General features: G+C 37.8%; 1 long non-coding RNA gene across 3 annotated transcripts in view; it reads right to left on the bottom strand.

Annotated features, from left to right (window-relative positions):
• The window catches only part of LOC101749505, a 198248-nt gene that overhangs the window by 143358 nt on the left and 38217 nt on the right, over window positions 1-16673 (bottom strand). For 2 of the 3 annotated variants that reach the window (XR_005860213.1, XR_006939400.1), the window contains exons 3-4: window positions 16177-16334; window positions 805-952 (exon numbers count right to left, since the gene is read on the bottom strand). This is a non-coding gene — a long non-coding RNA (uncharacterized LOC101749505). Of the gene's footprint in view, window positions 1-804; window positions 953-5965; window positions 6069-16176; window positions 16335-16673 lie in introns of those variants that run through there. The other variant, XR_005860211.1, reaches the window with a different exon arrangement.

Genomic DNA, 16673 nt, shown 5'->3' with positions numbered 1-16673 from the left:
TTGTGTTAGCAAGAGACATGGGGAGAAGAAAATAAATCCTTGTCTCTATGAACTACTGAAACAACGATGTGTTTAATTTCAGTAGCTACTAATGATATTTATAGAAAATTAAATACACCCACTTATTTGTAGCATGCCATTAGGTCTTTGTTCCTGGTGATTTCTTCAAAAGGACTTAAGTTTGCACTTCATAAAATAAATAAATAAATGAGATGTTCCTAGACAGTGGGATTTTCAAGATGCTTAGAGGTTTGTTGTTGTTGTTGTTTTTCAAATGAAATTCTATTTTAGAAAGATGGAGAGAATTCAGGAGAAAAAAAAAACTGTATTGGTACAGTCTGAATATACCCTCAGTTATGTCTTCAAAATGGAGCCTGTATGTCAGACATTGAGGCCTTCAGCCTACAAGGATTTCTTGTATGTACTTGTCTTTATGCATTGCCACTAGCCCCACTGATGTCAATGCAATTACTTTCACAGATATAGTTGTTGATATTCCATTTCTCTCTATGGATCACAGCCTGCACATGTGCACAAACACTGCATCACAATCTCATTTATACATACAATGGTAAAATGATTCACGCATTTAGATAGCTAACTCTGATGAGCAAATATTTGATTCAAGAAAGCTTAGAGTGAATGGGGTCTTTTATTACTGCACATCCTTCCCTCCCCCAAAAAATCCACTTATTATTGAAGTTGTAATGAAGATTGCTACTTGATTTGGTAGAAGAAAGGGGGATGTTGGTTTTTTTTGGTGTTATTTTTTGATTTTTTCCAGATAACCAGGTACAAAATTACCTCCTGTGGCAGTTCTCTCCAGCAGAGATTCAGCAAGCAGCTATAGAGAAGGAATGCTACCTTTATCTGTAGATGCAGGAGTTTCCTGAAGACAGAATGAAGTATGGGAGCCCTCCATTCCACAAGACATCAGTACGAACTCAGAAACCTTCATAAAACAAAGCAGAGCTTGATTACTTCACGGATAACACCAGGCTCCCACTGACTCTAGCATAGTTTTTGTTATTATTATTGGACTACTGGGGTACCCAGAAGTCAGGGAATTTCAATACCCACACATCCTCATTGAATATTAATGCTAGAATCATAACAATAGTGGCTAATAATGAAGCTTCTCACTGCCATGTGAATTACACATCAATATTAATGAAGCCTTTGTTAACATTCAGTGTTCTTCCTTTCTGTGTCTCTGCCAGGATTTTAGACTGGTTTATGCCAACAACACAGACTTAGATGTCAACCCTGAGTGGGTCCAAGACACTTCAGAAAGGACTTGCTTTTGCAGACACATATTTAAATAAAGTAGTATGACATATCAAAGTTGCTTTAAGTTGGTGGTTGTTCAGGTTTTTTTCCCCATATACAGGACAGATGTGGCTTTGTATGTTTGCATATCCTAGAAGTAAGATTCAGAAGGCTGTCTTCTTATTTCAAAATGTTATTACAACAGCCTTTGTACACAAAATGTGACGCAATAATTTGCAGTTATTTTTGTATCTCATTTTTCCCAGATTCATATGTACCAAGAAAAGCCAACAGTTGAGTGATGAGAAGTGAAGACAAGTAGCTTCCAGTTCTGTAACAAGCCCGTGACACAGATCACTAAGCAAGTTCACCCTGATTTCTGCTCTTCTACACAGGAAATTGTCCCAGTGCTTTGAATCTTCATATGAAATTTAAATGTAATTGCCAGAAGCATTACCTTATTAATAAAAGTAGAAAAGCATCATTACTAATTATCGTGAGCTTAATTTGCATTTTCTAAACATTTACATTATCTAATCTAACTATGTAACAGATGCTTGCATGATTTCAAACTCTGCTCTTTTCCAAAATGAGTATCTGACACCAGTAAATAATAAATGTTGCTTCGGAATTCTCCTGTCAGATGCGGTGTCTTACTCAAAAGGAATTTCATCAGCCATGGAAGCAGTACATTTTTAATGAACACCAGACCACTAACTTCATTTCAGTACAGTTGATCCACCTTGTTGAATGCTGTATTAACTGATCCCATTTCAGTAGTAGATCCTGCAAGATATCTGCAAGAAATTACCTCTTGGAAGGAAGGATTCAATTGATCTGCACTAATCTAATTTAGAGGAGGCCAGAATAAAATCATACTGGGACTTAATCGCATCTGAATACAAACAGTACAAAAATGCTGCTGATAAGTAGCTGATGTAATGCTCAGACACACCAGGGGGCTGATGTGCCAATCTCGCTCCCATTGAGGAGAGCACTCTGCAATTCCCAATGGTGTCACTCGGATTAAGACTTGAAATTGCATGTTTTGCATAGAATATCTGGAACTTAATATCACAGGATAAAGGAAGGGGGAAAAAAAATAAAAGCAGGCCATCCTTTGCAACAGTTGTCAAGATAGGGACCAGCCTAAACAGGTGATTCTCCTGCCCTGTTGGTGGTTGGTGACCAATGCCTGTCAGTATTTAAGACAGATTTGGACAATGCCCTCAGTAATCTGTTTTAACTTTTAGTTAGCCCCAAAGTGGCCAGGAAATTGGACTTAAGGATCTATAAAGGTCCCTTTCAACTGAGCTGTTCTATGCTATTCCATTCAATTCCATTTCAAATAACCAACACCCAACTAGATCCATAATGTACAGCACAAAGCCTCTGGTGATAATGACACCTCAGAAGGAATCAAAGTCATACTTCTCACTGTCTAGCAAAGGAGCATTAAGTAGTGCAAGGAACCAAACACAGACCCAAATATGATCAAATCAGAGTAGCTCTTCTCAGAAGAATTGCACAGTTGCAAGCTTAAAGAGAGACTGCCCTGATGTCATTGCTAGCAATCATCAAAATCAGACAAAACCACTAGTATTGCTTTTCCTTCTTTTAAAACAAGCCCTCCAGATTTTAGTGGACAATCAAGTGGCTGAATTTCAGCAAAACCATCATTTTGCCTGGTGCCATTAAGTTCAATGGGGGAGAGAGTGAAACTAACTTTCAACACAGAAAAAGGATGTTCTAAAGGTCTATATAAGGAATAACCAGAATTTGAGTCTGGCATTTCATTTATGGACATTTATTTGCTGTGTAGATTTAGAGTAATTCAGCCCACCATCTCACCATGTCTGTAAAATGGTGATAACAATCCCACCTCCCTGGGAAGCTTGAGGTTAAACTTAGAATATTTGCAAAGCACTCTGAGGTGCTGCAATTCAGGCAGTAATATGAATGTAAAATGCCACAGTACAGCAGCTGTTATGCTTAAATTCATCAGCTTCACCTGAAAATATATTTTTCAAAGGGAAAATACAAGAAAACCTTCTTATTCTACACTACAGAAATAAATGCATAAATATGTAGGGAGACATTTAAATGAGTATAATTCTAGTGAACTCGGAGAATAACAACTTGCAATAAATTCTGATCATGTTGGATAGGATAAAAATAAAAGGATGAAAAGACAAATAGATATGGAGACACATAGATAATCAAATTAGGGAAGTAGAAAGGATCCTGGGATCTAATCTTTAACCATACTAAAATGCTTAATTTTTGTTTGACTTCCTAGTTATTCACTGTTCTGCTACCTTCATAGAACACAACAAGAACACAAAATTAAGTAGATTGGTAATTTCTGTTAACTTGAAGACAGAATGTTTGAAACCATTAGCCACCAAAATCCTGTTCCATCTCTAAGCATCCTTCTTCCTTCACACCTTTGCAAATAAATGTCATAGCTATCCTTCAAGTTCTTCTACACTTGGATTTGCATGCTGGTAGATTAGTGTAAATTTTCCTGAAATTTTGTGCCACGTTTCACATCAAATCCCTGCAATCAAGCAAAATAGTAGGTTGACCGTCCAGACAGAGAACAAGAAGATTTGAAACAAAATCCCTCATCACTATAGTTCAAAAATGAAAAGCTATATCATTTGCCATTACTATTGTTGCAATTCAGCTGGTTTTCCTGAGTGAGAAGAAAATGTGGGTTCTGACAACAGGCACCATTTTAGCACTAACAGCTGTCTAAACCCACTTCCAGTTATAAGCTCTTCATAAATGTCTTCCAGGAGTACTCATGTTTGAAACCCATATCTTTTTTTTCTTCAGCTTGGTTTCAGTAGCTATCTGTAAGTACACACTCAGCAGACCAATTTCCTGGTCTTATTTGTTATTCATATATTTAAAATATGCTACAGGAGAGAAAAGGGTTCACGGATTAAGGTGTTTACCTTATTTTCATTTTCTATTTTTCATTGCATCAAAGAGAAAGCAGAATTTCATGATAAACAATCACCAACATGGGCTAAAACAATTCCCACTTATTATTCACAGCAGAGGTAAAACAGGATTTCAAAGGCTAGAAGATGCCCTCAATTTGCATTCTGCTTCATTTGTCAGTAAATCTGTTTGCTGTTGGGAAGGCATTTGCCATTCTGTTCTATTAGTCATTCAGTTAAAGCAAGGCTTGTAATTAACACTTGTGATAATTAGGCATTGGTTTGGTTTGGTTTGGAATCAACCTCTGTGTTTTAATTAAATCTCAGGAATTAACAAAAACGGATATGGGTTTTTGTTTAGCCAAATGATTAAGCAGTATTTTCTCTATCATCTTTTGTAGAAGCCATGCTATTTTCTATCCTGAGCAAGCAGGAATGTTTTATTGTGGGTTTAAATGAGCAGTTTACAAATAATTACTATTTCTCTTTTTAATGTTAATAGGAAACTCATTCTAAAAACAAATCACTAACCTCACACAGAATGCTTTCCCTCAACGGCTGCATTATCTTTGTGACAATGCTAGGTCAGCCAATAGTACCATATATTACACATGACTTATTCTTTATTGGAAGATAGGGAAAAAATATCCTCACATTGCGTTTAACCTATCCCAGTAAACCTGTTACAGGAACATTTTGTCCACCAGCAAACAGACAATCCAACCTGCCATGACAGATTCCAATTACAAGAAAAAATATATCTTAAACAAATGAAACCCTTGTGTACCTAATGGCAGAATACAATAATTACAAAGACAATTGGACCATCTGTGCATCAAATTTATGGCCTTATCATGTACAGTCAGACCTTCCTAAAGTAGCCCGTCAAAGGAGTAGAACTTAAAAGGAAAGAGTTGAATATGTGACTACATTTTTAAGTAACTTCCAAAGAAACAAAGACATTGTTTTGCTGATGAGATTTCAGAAGGTGTAAACTTCAGGTCAAAATTAATATGAAACTAAGATTCTGCTATTTAAGTCATTTTTTGCCTGGTTAATTTCTGGTAGTAAGAAATGAGTGACAGTGATGTGAGGATGCACCCAGGAGGATTTTTCTTTAAAAGAACCCTGCAGGATAGCACAGAGTTCCAAGCACTGCTTCTCCTGTAGGTGGGGATGTCCTGGAGAAACTATCATCCACAGAAGAGGGGTTCAAGAGACAGAGAAATGGAGAAAATGGCCAACATGGAGTTGTTTGCTGGGATTGAGGAGGTTGGAGGACATGGAGTTTAGGAAAAGCAAGAACATCTCCAGTCACCAACTGTGCAACAGAGAAGCTGGCTACATCTGATATAGAATAAAGAATGAGCAAAATGGGGAACAGCGTTTTGTTTTAACAAAATAGCATGTTGTAGTTTACTTCCCAGGACTCTGCCGAGGACTTTGTATTCATGCAGAATGTTCTTGGGAGCAAGTGAAATTAAAAGTCTTAAAGTGCATTTTGATGAAGTATCCAAGGTACATCTTGCTTCTAGAATCTGGCCAAGGCTGGCAGCATTTTGTAACTTAATCTTTTGGGTTTTTTTAACTCTGATGAAGGCAAATTATTCAGTGCTTTAGTACAAGAACATTACAAAAAAACATGCTACAAGAAGTGGTATATAGCAAGATCCGTTCTCAAAGATGCTGATTTCCCAAGTAGCAGCTAGCTCAGAAAGCTTTATATTCTAAAACTGATCTCTTACTTCCACAGAGGAAACAGCACATTTGTACTCCAGGATTCATTACAGCCTCTTTCTAAATGGCATTAGGATGGAGATAAAGGAGACTTCTTCCTTTGCCTTCCTGCAACACCAAAAAAAAATCAAATGGTATTGTTTTACACAGATTCAACTGTTTCTTATTATTTTAACTCAGAAGTTATAAATATGCTGGTAGATTAAAAGACAAACACAACAACAGAACAATGATACAACAAGCTAATCCATGCAGAGGGTAAAAAACAAAAAAATACGGTTTGAAGTCAGTGGAAAATGATAAAGCAAGGAAAATTGTCTCAGACTCCGCTGTAAATAGCTTACAGATGTATAATGAGCATGACTATTAGATGGAAACATGTTCTTAAAAAACTCAGTTTGCTGAGTTTGATGTCATCTCCTTTGACTTCTCTCAGTACAGTTATCAATGAAATAAAATGGAGCTTTGAAAAAGAGGAAAAGAGAAAAGACTGAGATAAAACTAGAAGCAGAGGAAAAATGCTAGAACTGAAAAATAAAATAAAAGCAGGGAATATGCAGGAAAAGTCAAAATACTGAGAAAAGGTACAGAAAAATAGAGATGATAAATTGGAGATAAGAAGAATGAGGGAACTGAAGTTAGAAACAGAGATAAAGAGTGAAGGAGGGAGAAAAAGGAAGAAAACATAGTCTGAATAAGATAGGAGACCCACAGTGCAGACCACTATGTTAAGGCAACACTCCTACCCTCAAAAGAATCCAACATTATAATCATGAAATAGGTGGAAAAGCAAAATAACATCTTTCTCCAGCATACAAGTCCTGTGCTAGCAGACTAGAATATTACTGTTTTCATTTTGCCCAGGTATACTGTGGCAATAGGCAGTGGGGAGGCTTGCTGCTATCTTGCAGTTGTGCAAAAAAGGAAAACTTTGTGCCTGCAAGTCTTAGTCCAGTTGCTACCAGCCTGCCTTTAGCTGGGACTTACCGAGAGGATTTCATTCTCAGATGAACTTATCCAAAAGGGAGAGGGACAACAACATGCAACTGTATGAAAACGAACCCACTAAAAGGTGGAAATGCCTTACTGTTTTCTAGCTTCAGGCTGGTCATGAGCTAAATGTTAGTCTCAATCCAAAATAAACGAAAAAAAAAGAAAGAAATAATACTGTAGAATTGGTAGAACCCAGGTCACCTACCCTCTCCAGTACAGAAACTGAGTTCTAGGCATTTAACTTCATGCACAGCTATTTATCATTTGGCTTTGCTATACTCAAGGGCTCAATGCTGAGAACTGATAGTTTTTACCAACTGTTCCTTACTATCAAAGAGCTGATCTGGATTTCTGAGGTTCCCCTCTGAATTAGTCATAGTCCTCTTCATGGATGAGGTCATTTCTTAAATATTTTTTTTCTCCCTAAAGGATAAGCCTGTTTTATTATGTATGAGAAAATGAAGAAGCACAAACTGCAGTAGGCAGACAGAATTGGGTGGCTTTTGTATTAGATCAAGCCCCACATATGAAATAAACCTCCCACTGTCTGCATCAGGAGCAGGACTGCAGCTAAGGCTCATCTCTGCTTTACCTTTTCTATCTCCACCTTCCCTGTTCATTGTGTTTTTATACTCAGCTGCCCAATACAGCTAAACCTGAAATTAAATTATTGCCCGAAAGCTGCACTGAAAAACATACAAGCAGAGAGACTAAAGAAAAAGACCTATACATATTAGTAGAGCTTTATGTATATTGTATAAGAATTCATGCATAGTATTCTCAAGGTCCTGTGCAAAAAGGCAATGAATTCAATGAGACATTTCTGTTCGTCTTCGAAGTGTTTTTGGATGAGGCTTTAGAAGACCTCTAACACTGCCAGCTCTGCAAGTTCAGCGTAGACACAGCAAGAGAGATGAGTTTGTCTTAGCATTCATACCATGTGGAAGAGAAAATAATTGTGATCTTGAAATCAGAACATAGGACAATGGCATACACGCCATTTTTCATGTCTGTGTCTCAGTGATGCATGTGAAGATTGATATTACAGTATTTTGGGGATGTTTTCTAAACAATTGCATTTCTGCCTGTGTTTAGATAAGGATCTAAAACGCTAAATATAATATTTAGCTTTCCCAATTGGAAAGACACCTTTGGAAATACAACCTAATCATGGCATTTACTTGTAGAAGACAAAAAGACTTGATATGACTGATATTTCAGAGGTGCTGGCACAGGCTACCCAGAGAGCTGCAGGTACTCCACTGCTGGAGGTGCCCGAGGCTGGGTTGGATGGGGCCCTAGGCAATCTGATCTGGTGGGGAGCAACCAGCTCACAGCAGAGGGTTGGGAGCAGATGAACATTAAGGTCCCCTCCAACTTATTCTGTTATATTTTAATAGCTTCTTTGTTCCAAGTCAGCTGCAAGAGCCTTACAAAGTACAGTAATAAACAGTTTGTTTTTAAGAAGCATCACACCAGAGTAATTTCAGAATTTGCAAAATTTTCCCAAAATACTCTTAAAAGTGGATGTCTTCTACAGTCACCTGATAAGGAAAGAATAGGCATTAAAGAAAAATCAAACATTAAAACAAGCAAAAATAACAAAGTTTTTTGTTTGTTTGTTTGTTTTGCCAGAATAAAGGAGGAAGTAGAGAAGAATGGAAATAAATCCTGCATCATCTTGGAAAGTAACAAAAGGGAAGAAAGAGGGAGGAGAAATCTCCAAATCTTTCCCAAGTAATGAATTCCAAGGGAAGAGTACAAAAAATTTACACATTAATGAATAATAACCAGATGTTTCCCAAAGCCAGGAAATCTCCTCTTTCCCTTGATCACTTTCAAACTAATGTGAACTCCTTTTGTTGCTCTCATTTCATCACACTGGATGATCAGACGCTTCATTTGTGCCTCCTGCAGGGCTTACTAAAACCAAGGAAAGTCTTTGCACAGTTTGCTTTTGGAGCAGTCTCCAAGGATAGCAATGCTGCGGTTAATGCAACACTTCAGTTTGCTATGAGACATGACACCAGATTTTCCATTACAATAGGCTTTCCCAATTACCTTTCTTGTGGTCATTTTAATTATATACAGAATAAAATGTTCCTGAGTTTCTGAGCCAAAGTCTTGGGCGATTTAAAACAGTATCTAGTATTCAGTTTGACAGTTGCTTTTCTCAGTTAATGCCAGATCCTGATCAAATGACTGCTCTACCATTTCCTTTTTACCCATCTAAAGACTTTGGCAGTCCTGCCTGTGTAAGTTCAGCGTATTCCTCAGCGTTTTCAGATCAGAGCCTCCATTTATTGTGAGATGGCAGTCAGAGGAATTAGCATGTCCCCATCTTCATCATGGCACTCAGCAGGCAAGATGGGTCTGCACTGTAACATGTCACAGAACTACAAAGTCCCTTTGGACAACCTTCTGTAAGAATTAGGACCTTAGGATCACTTGACAAGCGGGTGTTGCTTTTGCTTTTGTTCCTCCTGTTGTCCTCTATGGCAGGTAGAAAATGAGCAATTAAAAGGATCTTATGTCTTCCTGTATTCAATAAAAAGAGATGTGTAAAAGCCTGTCATTGTGTCAACCCATTTCTTCATCATTGCCTTAAAGACATGCCTTCTCATCTCCCATCCCAGCCATTAAAGAGGCAGAAACTAATTTCCTATACAATTTCTTTGGCCAGGCCCAAGCAGCTTAAAGAGCAGCCCTGCAAATGCACTCAGAAAGAAGTTCCATAGCTTCTGCCTAGAAAGTAGTTGAAATAAATTAGAGCTCACTGAGCATTATTACAGCTTGTTGCCTATGGTATTTCCTCCCCCCGGGGTAAAGGAAATAATCTTGATTAATGACACCCCAAAAAAATCATTTTTCTCTTTAATTCACTAATTGGTTAATCTTTCGTGACATCAAAGAAGGCTGCAGAGTTTGAAAAAAAAAAGAAAAAGAAAAAAAAAAAAGGTCAATGCAGAAGCCAGATTTCCTGTGCATTTTCCATGTGTGCTTTGTTTCCTGATGTAATTTCTAACTGAAAAGGAATGAAAAATTGAAATCTCCAGTTTACATGAGGAATGGCAGTTTTGAGCTCCCTATCAGACACCTCATTTTCTCTACATTAGTCACAATCAGACAGACAAGGCTCTGTCTTGTTGAGCTACATTTAGTAGTCTGTCTGAACTGCAAATTTAGATGACATCCAAATTACACAGATTCAGCCAGTAGGCTACACTAATGCAAACGAGGAGAAAAAGAATCAAGACTATTGATTTTTTTGGTCCTTTCTCTGTCATATTCCCTTAAAGGCATTTACCAAGGCTTTTAAGATCTTCAGCATTTTCACAAAGGAACAAATTACGTGCAAATAAGACTGCCTTAATCTATTCTTCCCTGCTTGGATTGTTCTTTCTGTACAGTCATTATGTGCTTTTTTACGCTGCTGCTGCAGTTTGCTTGATCCACTTTCATGCACCATGTGGTCAATATATATGTTGAAGAGTAGCAGTGGAAAAGCACATCTCTTGCACCTGCCTACAATAATCAAAATCTTGTTTGTTAATTCCCTTCAATCCAAATACATCACACATCTCTGTGCTCTTTCTTGCAGCTGTTTCAGCAATTTGATGTCATATTCTGCAGAAAGCCCCTCTGATCACATTTCCATTTGCAGACAACTTGATTTTTTGCAATGAATATTTACAGGGTGTTTGTTACAATCTCACTAATGCAAAAAGCAAAGACCACAGATTCTACTGACAAATAGAGCTGATTTCCAACATACTGAACCTTCACAACTCTGTCAAAGCCAAACACCCAGTCCCTTCTGACTTGCACTAAAATGAGTCTACTGAAGACACAAGTACTTCTTCTGAGGATATATGGCAACATAGTTTTGAATTTCCGAACTCCACTGAAAGCAATGAACATACATACTTTTTACCTACCAGTCTCTGCAGTAGAGCCACAGCCAATAACCAGCCCAACAGTGCTTTACTGAGAAAGAAACTCAGAAAACACACTCCTTGGAGTAATCAGTGCTATTCTATTCAGGTGCAACACCTAAACAATGGACTAAAGACTAAAGTTTCTAGATGATATGGAAAGTAATAAAAGGAATAACAGCTTTAAAGAGTTTAAGTGCTTCATGCTTTGAACCAGCAACCCACCAAGAGAATTAGAAAGAGCTTTTTCTAGTTGATCTCACTAAGCAGCTGTATAAGCTTTTTTAGGCATAGTTAGCAAACTACAAACTCATTAGAAACTACATATGGTACTGTCACTTTCCATGAAATCTGAAGCTCACATACTTTCCTTTCAGTCTGCGCACATGCTTTCTGTCAGAGCTGAACGTATGTGCCATCCGGCAGTAATATGCCCCTTATGCATTACCATTTGGGTTTGTTTGATTCTATTTTTTAGAGGCTCCTAGGCTTATGACATTATTTCAGCCTTCAAACTCATATGACCCCTACTTATTTTCCTGCATCTAGGAAAGAGATTTGATATATTTCCCTTTCTCTACCATTTTTGGTTTTTAATATGCCCACTAGGATTCCATCTTCTGTTCCCTCTCTTATGTTCTTAACTCAGACAGGAACTGAAGTTCATGCTGGTTTTAGTGAGTGTTTTTACTCTTGCAAATATCAGGGCTCAGGGCGAGTGAGTTTCTTGCAGGCAGGTAAACTGGCTGAGTGCTTTCTTAGTCCTTTTTTCCCTTCAGAGAAGCAAATCTCTCTGCACAGCGCTAAGGAATGTCTGTTATAATTTCATAGAATCACAGAATGGCCTGGGTTTGAAAGGATCATAATGATCATCCAGTTTCAACCCCCTGCCATAGGCAGGGCCACCAACCACCAGATGAGGCTGCCCAGAGCCACATCCAACCTGGCCTTGAATTGTTTAGCATATTTTTCTCCCCCTGTAAACACAGGCTCATTTCCACTCTTCAAACTTATATTTTCCATGTCAGATGTTTTTTTCTTCTGATCTTTCTGTACTATAATTTTACTTCTGTCCTATCTCTTTGCTGACCCTTGTTGGAGCAGAAGTAAAACAAAGCCTCAGAATTCCCTTGATGTTTATTTCTGTTTCTTCCTTCTTTTGCTTCCACCTCTGACAATCTTTCAACAATTCTCTATTTTCATTGATATTGTCTTCAATAGCTCATTCAAATCACAGAAATAGTCTATTTAAACTAACTGTAAATTTTTCCTTTTTCTTTTTAAACAAAACTTCAGGTTTATACCATTGCAATGGGCTCATGCCATCTCAGAGGCAGATAATACAAAGGTTGAGTTGAACTTGAATAAGCCTTAAAATTAATTAGAATTACTGAAGCATACATAGTCATCCTCCAAAAATTGCTTTTCTTTCTGAAAATGTTTAGTCAGTGTATTTCCAATAAAAAAGAACTTGGACAGTTGGAGAAGGCAGGTGAAGATGTTTAAATGTCTAGAATTGGGAAAGATGTGGCAGCTTCAGCAGATTTGTCTGGAGGAAGAATGAAAAAAGTATTCAGAGTAGTATAGTGTAAGAGCAATAGCTTCATATCCATTCTTGAGTTAAAGCATAATGTTCAGAGGTACCACTTACCACCTGCAACCTGAGAACTACTTAACAGACTTGAAGCAGTGCTGCCACGTTGAAAAGCAAATCAGCTGGCAACAGGACTTCATGGCAGCACAGCATTTTGGAGATGTGGACTGCCTACAGAGAGATGAGAACTAAAACTTGCTTGTCTAAGTTGCAGGTAGGGGATTTCCCACACCTTGACGTGGAGAAAACAAATGTCACAAATGGAAAAGGAAGGCATTTAATGAGCTGCTGTTAAGGACGATAGTGTTTCCTAGTGCACCATTCTGGGAGAGAGGATAAGCCTGTGAGAGGACAGTCAGCAAATCCATTTCACTTCCAGCTTAACACAACTGTTGTGTGGATTTTGATTCTACCCATATCTGCGTAGTACCAAAGTCGGTGACAAACTTCCATTTCAATACCAGAGGGCCACAATTTAACTCCTGCTGAATCATGAAAAAAATGCCTCTGTTCTTCAGGTCTTATAATAGCTCTTCAACGCTACCAGAATATCTCATTTTACACTTTCAAAGTTCTGTGAGAAAAATGTATATATACAGATATGGACATTCCTTGGAGAGAACTGAATGTTGTCATCTACTTTTTACCAGTGGACATATCAAGACACAGAGAGATAAATTAATTCTCTATATGCCAGAAGTTTCAAAGAGAATATCACAGCTGAGAACCCCAAGTTACTGGAAAACTACCTTAACTGTGTATAATATGACTTCTACCCCTAAAGAAAAGAAGGGAAATTAAAAAAAAGAAAAAAAAAGAAAAAGAAAAAAAAATCTAGTTCTGGAGAACAGAGTACAAGTCTTAGTTACCATTCTCCATATGTAAAGGGAATTACCATGCCATGCTAGACTGGTGTGGACATGGAGACCAACACAAACTTGTGGGGGCTACAAAGATGATGAAAGGTCTGGAGGGGAGGATGTGAGGAGAGAATGAGGTGCCCAGAGCAGAAGGGGCTGAGGGGAGGCCTCATGGCAGTCTGCAGCTCCTCACAGGGAGCGGAGGGGCACTGGGACACCGCTTTCAGGCATAGGGTTTGGATTTTGGGGTGGTGCTGTGTGGAGTCAGGAGCTAATTCGATGGTTTTTATTGGTCTTGACCAACACAAGATATTCTATGATTGGAGTATTGTATTTTACTATAGTTTAGACATCCAAATATGACAACTAAGTTCTCTGATGACACTAATTATTTGGCCACAGATTTGTACAAGAGAACCCTATTTCATGTAGGACAACAAGTCTGTGAAGGGAATAAATCAATCAAATTAAAAATAAAATAAAATAAAATGTGACATACTACATATACTGTGTTATCTTCTGTGACACTAAAATAATAGTTATTCACACTTTAAAAAAAATTCTCTTCATTTTCTAAGGTAAAATAAATTCTGCCACTAAGTAAACATTCACATTTACATTTGGTAGATGAACTTTAATATTAAGAAGAGGTCACCTGAAATGCATCATCCATATTTGAATGGTTTTATAGGGCTTACTTTACACAGAAGTCCCCAGGGTAATTATTTCATATCAGAACTAGGAAAGTTTAGTATCTGTATTCAGTATGTATTTACACTTCATGCCAATGCATTAAATAAAATTCTATCACATTCTGTCTTTGTCTCTGTATTTCCTTCTTTTCAAAGACATATAGTACGTGATCAGATTGCAAATTCACTCACAGTCTAAAAGGCTCTGTCTTGCTATTGTTAAAACATCTACAAAAACTTGGCAAATCTGTGATAAAGAAGTCAATAAGAAAGTTGAAATTGTTATAGAAGACTCAACTCACTGTCATAAGTAAAAAGACAAAAAAAAAAGTAAAGGAAATGCATTATTACACAACTAATGGGCACACAAACTTACACACACATTAAAAACAAGAGGAAATAAGGTTTTAATGAAAGCTTTAAAGGAAAGATCTCATCTAACTTACACCATATTGAGATCTATTCAGCACAAAAGGAGAAGAATGTACAAATTGAAAGGCCTGAAACAGGATTTTAAAGCCCTAGTCAAGGAATTTAAAACCCACATCTAAAGCCAAGCCCAAAAGTTTAAGACCAACTTTGAATGCAGTGCGTTTGAAATCTAGATTCAGACGCATGCAAATTCTATGGTCCTCATTATCAGAGCTAGGTGAAGCTCAACACAATATCTACAGGGTTTAGCACAAGTCTTCTTTCAAATTTTGACATCTGAAAATCCTTAAACCACACAGCAAGTAGTTCAGAACAAAAGCAGAATGGTTAAGATATAAGAATCTCCTATCAAAAAATCTGAGAAAGCATCTCTGTTTGAAAGTTTATGGACAAGAAAAAAATGTCAGCTGCAAGAAATGCTGAGATAAATATAGCATTTTCACATTTTCCAAATACTTTTTCCATGGTTCTTCCAGTCATGAAGTAGTAAAACAGAAGTCAGAAGTTTCTTTCTTCCTTCTCTCTGCTTCAGTATTCTTACCAGTTTTCAGAAGCATACACATAGAAATAAGTTTTTTAAAAACTCAGTGTTTTTTTCAGAATTCCTACCTCCTTTTTTGAAGAAAAATAGAGAGGAAAATAGAAAAGAAAAAGAAAGAAGAGAAAAAGAATGAATGGGAAAACAACACCCTTTTTCTATTCACAAAAAACCACTAAGCTTTTCATGGTGGCCACATGCATGCACAAATCTGCTTCAATCTCCTCAAAGCTCAGCTAGCATTTAGAAATTTGGTCACAAATTTAGCAAATCTGTGAGAGATGCTCTGAAAGTAATGCCTCCTGTTATATCATGTTGGCCCATGACACCAGAGGTGGATGTTAGCCATATGGCAGCAGAGGTTGAACCTTCCCACCAATATGCCATTACACTGTTGCTGTGAGACAGATGGCAGCAGAGGGGCAATCTGACATCGAAGTGCGTATGAAGCAAAGGTGTGTCACTGAATTCCCCCATGTGGAAAAAAATGGCACCCACTGACATTCATGAAATCTTTATAGAAACCAAACTGTGGATGTGAGCGCAAAGAGGCAGTGAGTGGTGCATTTCAGCAACAGCATCATCATAACAACAGTGAAACCTCCTCTGGTGCAGATTTTTACATTTACGAACACAGTATGTAGACTCTTGCTCATCGCTGGTGAAAATGCATTCCTAGTATTGATGACTATGCTGAGAAAGCATTCTGTAGCTAAGAATTCGCTCTATCAAATAGTGTTATTGTGCTCTTTGTATCTACTGTTGTTTCCATGGAAACAAATAGGAGGCATTACTTTAGGAGTTCCTGTGAGGAAGGGGACAGTTGGTCTAGAAGCCCTGCAGGACCTCTTGCAGTGAAGCCATTTAGATAGATGGGGTACAGATTTGTCCTGGACTGCCATGTCTTCTATCCCCTCATTGTATAACACAGTACACACTATACCAAGGGAGGGCTGGAAAAGGGACATGCAAACACTCCTTGACCAAAATCCCCAAGCACATGTGCTTTTATATGACACCAGCAGTAGGATCTATACCTCATTCCTTCTTTCTGTCAGCTCAGAGGGAGAACTTCAAGAGGCAGGACTCTTCAGCTCCTAATTTGGGTTCATACTACAGCAAAATCCAGGTGGGAATGCATGAAACATGGACAGTTCATGCAAAACACAACTCACCTGAACAAAGGCCATATCCCAAATTCCAGTGGCATCCACTGTACAGTAGCAGAAGCAAAACGTCACAGGCTTTGGAGCCTAAATTTCCTTCCCAATTTCATTTTAGCTGTTAGGTGCTTTGAAAAATGGGAGTCCGTTTGGCACAAGGCTGGAAGGATCTGGTCCAGAAAGATGGGAAACAAGGAATAGAAAAAGTACTGAGGGTCAGGACAGAGATACGTTGGCAATGTTGATTTCACATAGTTCTTGCCAGTACCATGCCTGTTCTAAGCCAATACCATTAATCATTCACTAAACTCCCTTGAAAAAATTACAAATAAAAGTAATTAAAGTGGTGTCAAAACTTTGTGTTTTTGTACCACAAGCTTTGACCTTCATGTGCATATTACATGCAGACCATGCCTGTTTAAATAAAGTTTCGTAGCAGACAGAACATCTGTTAGGTCTACTTTATATTCATATTTAAGATGGGATTACTCTCTGGGCTTTGTCAAATA

Source organism: Gallus gallus, chromosome 5 (assembly GCF_016699485.2).
Source record: "Gallus gallus isolate bGalGal1 chromosome 5, bGalGal1.mat.broiler.GRCg7b, whole genome shotgun sequence".
NCBI classification, from domain to species: Eukaryota; Metazoa; Chordata; class Aves; order Galliformes; family Phasianidae; genus Gallus; species Gallus gallus.
This window is presented reverse-complemented; position numbering and strand designations above follow the sequence as displayed.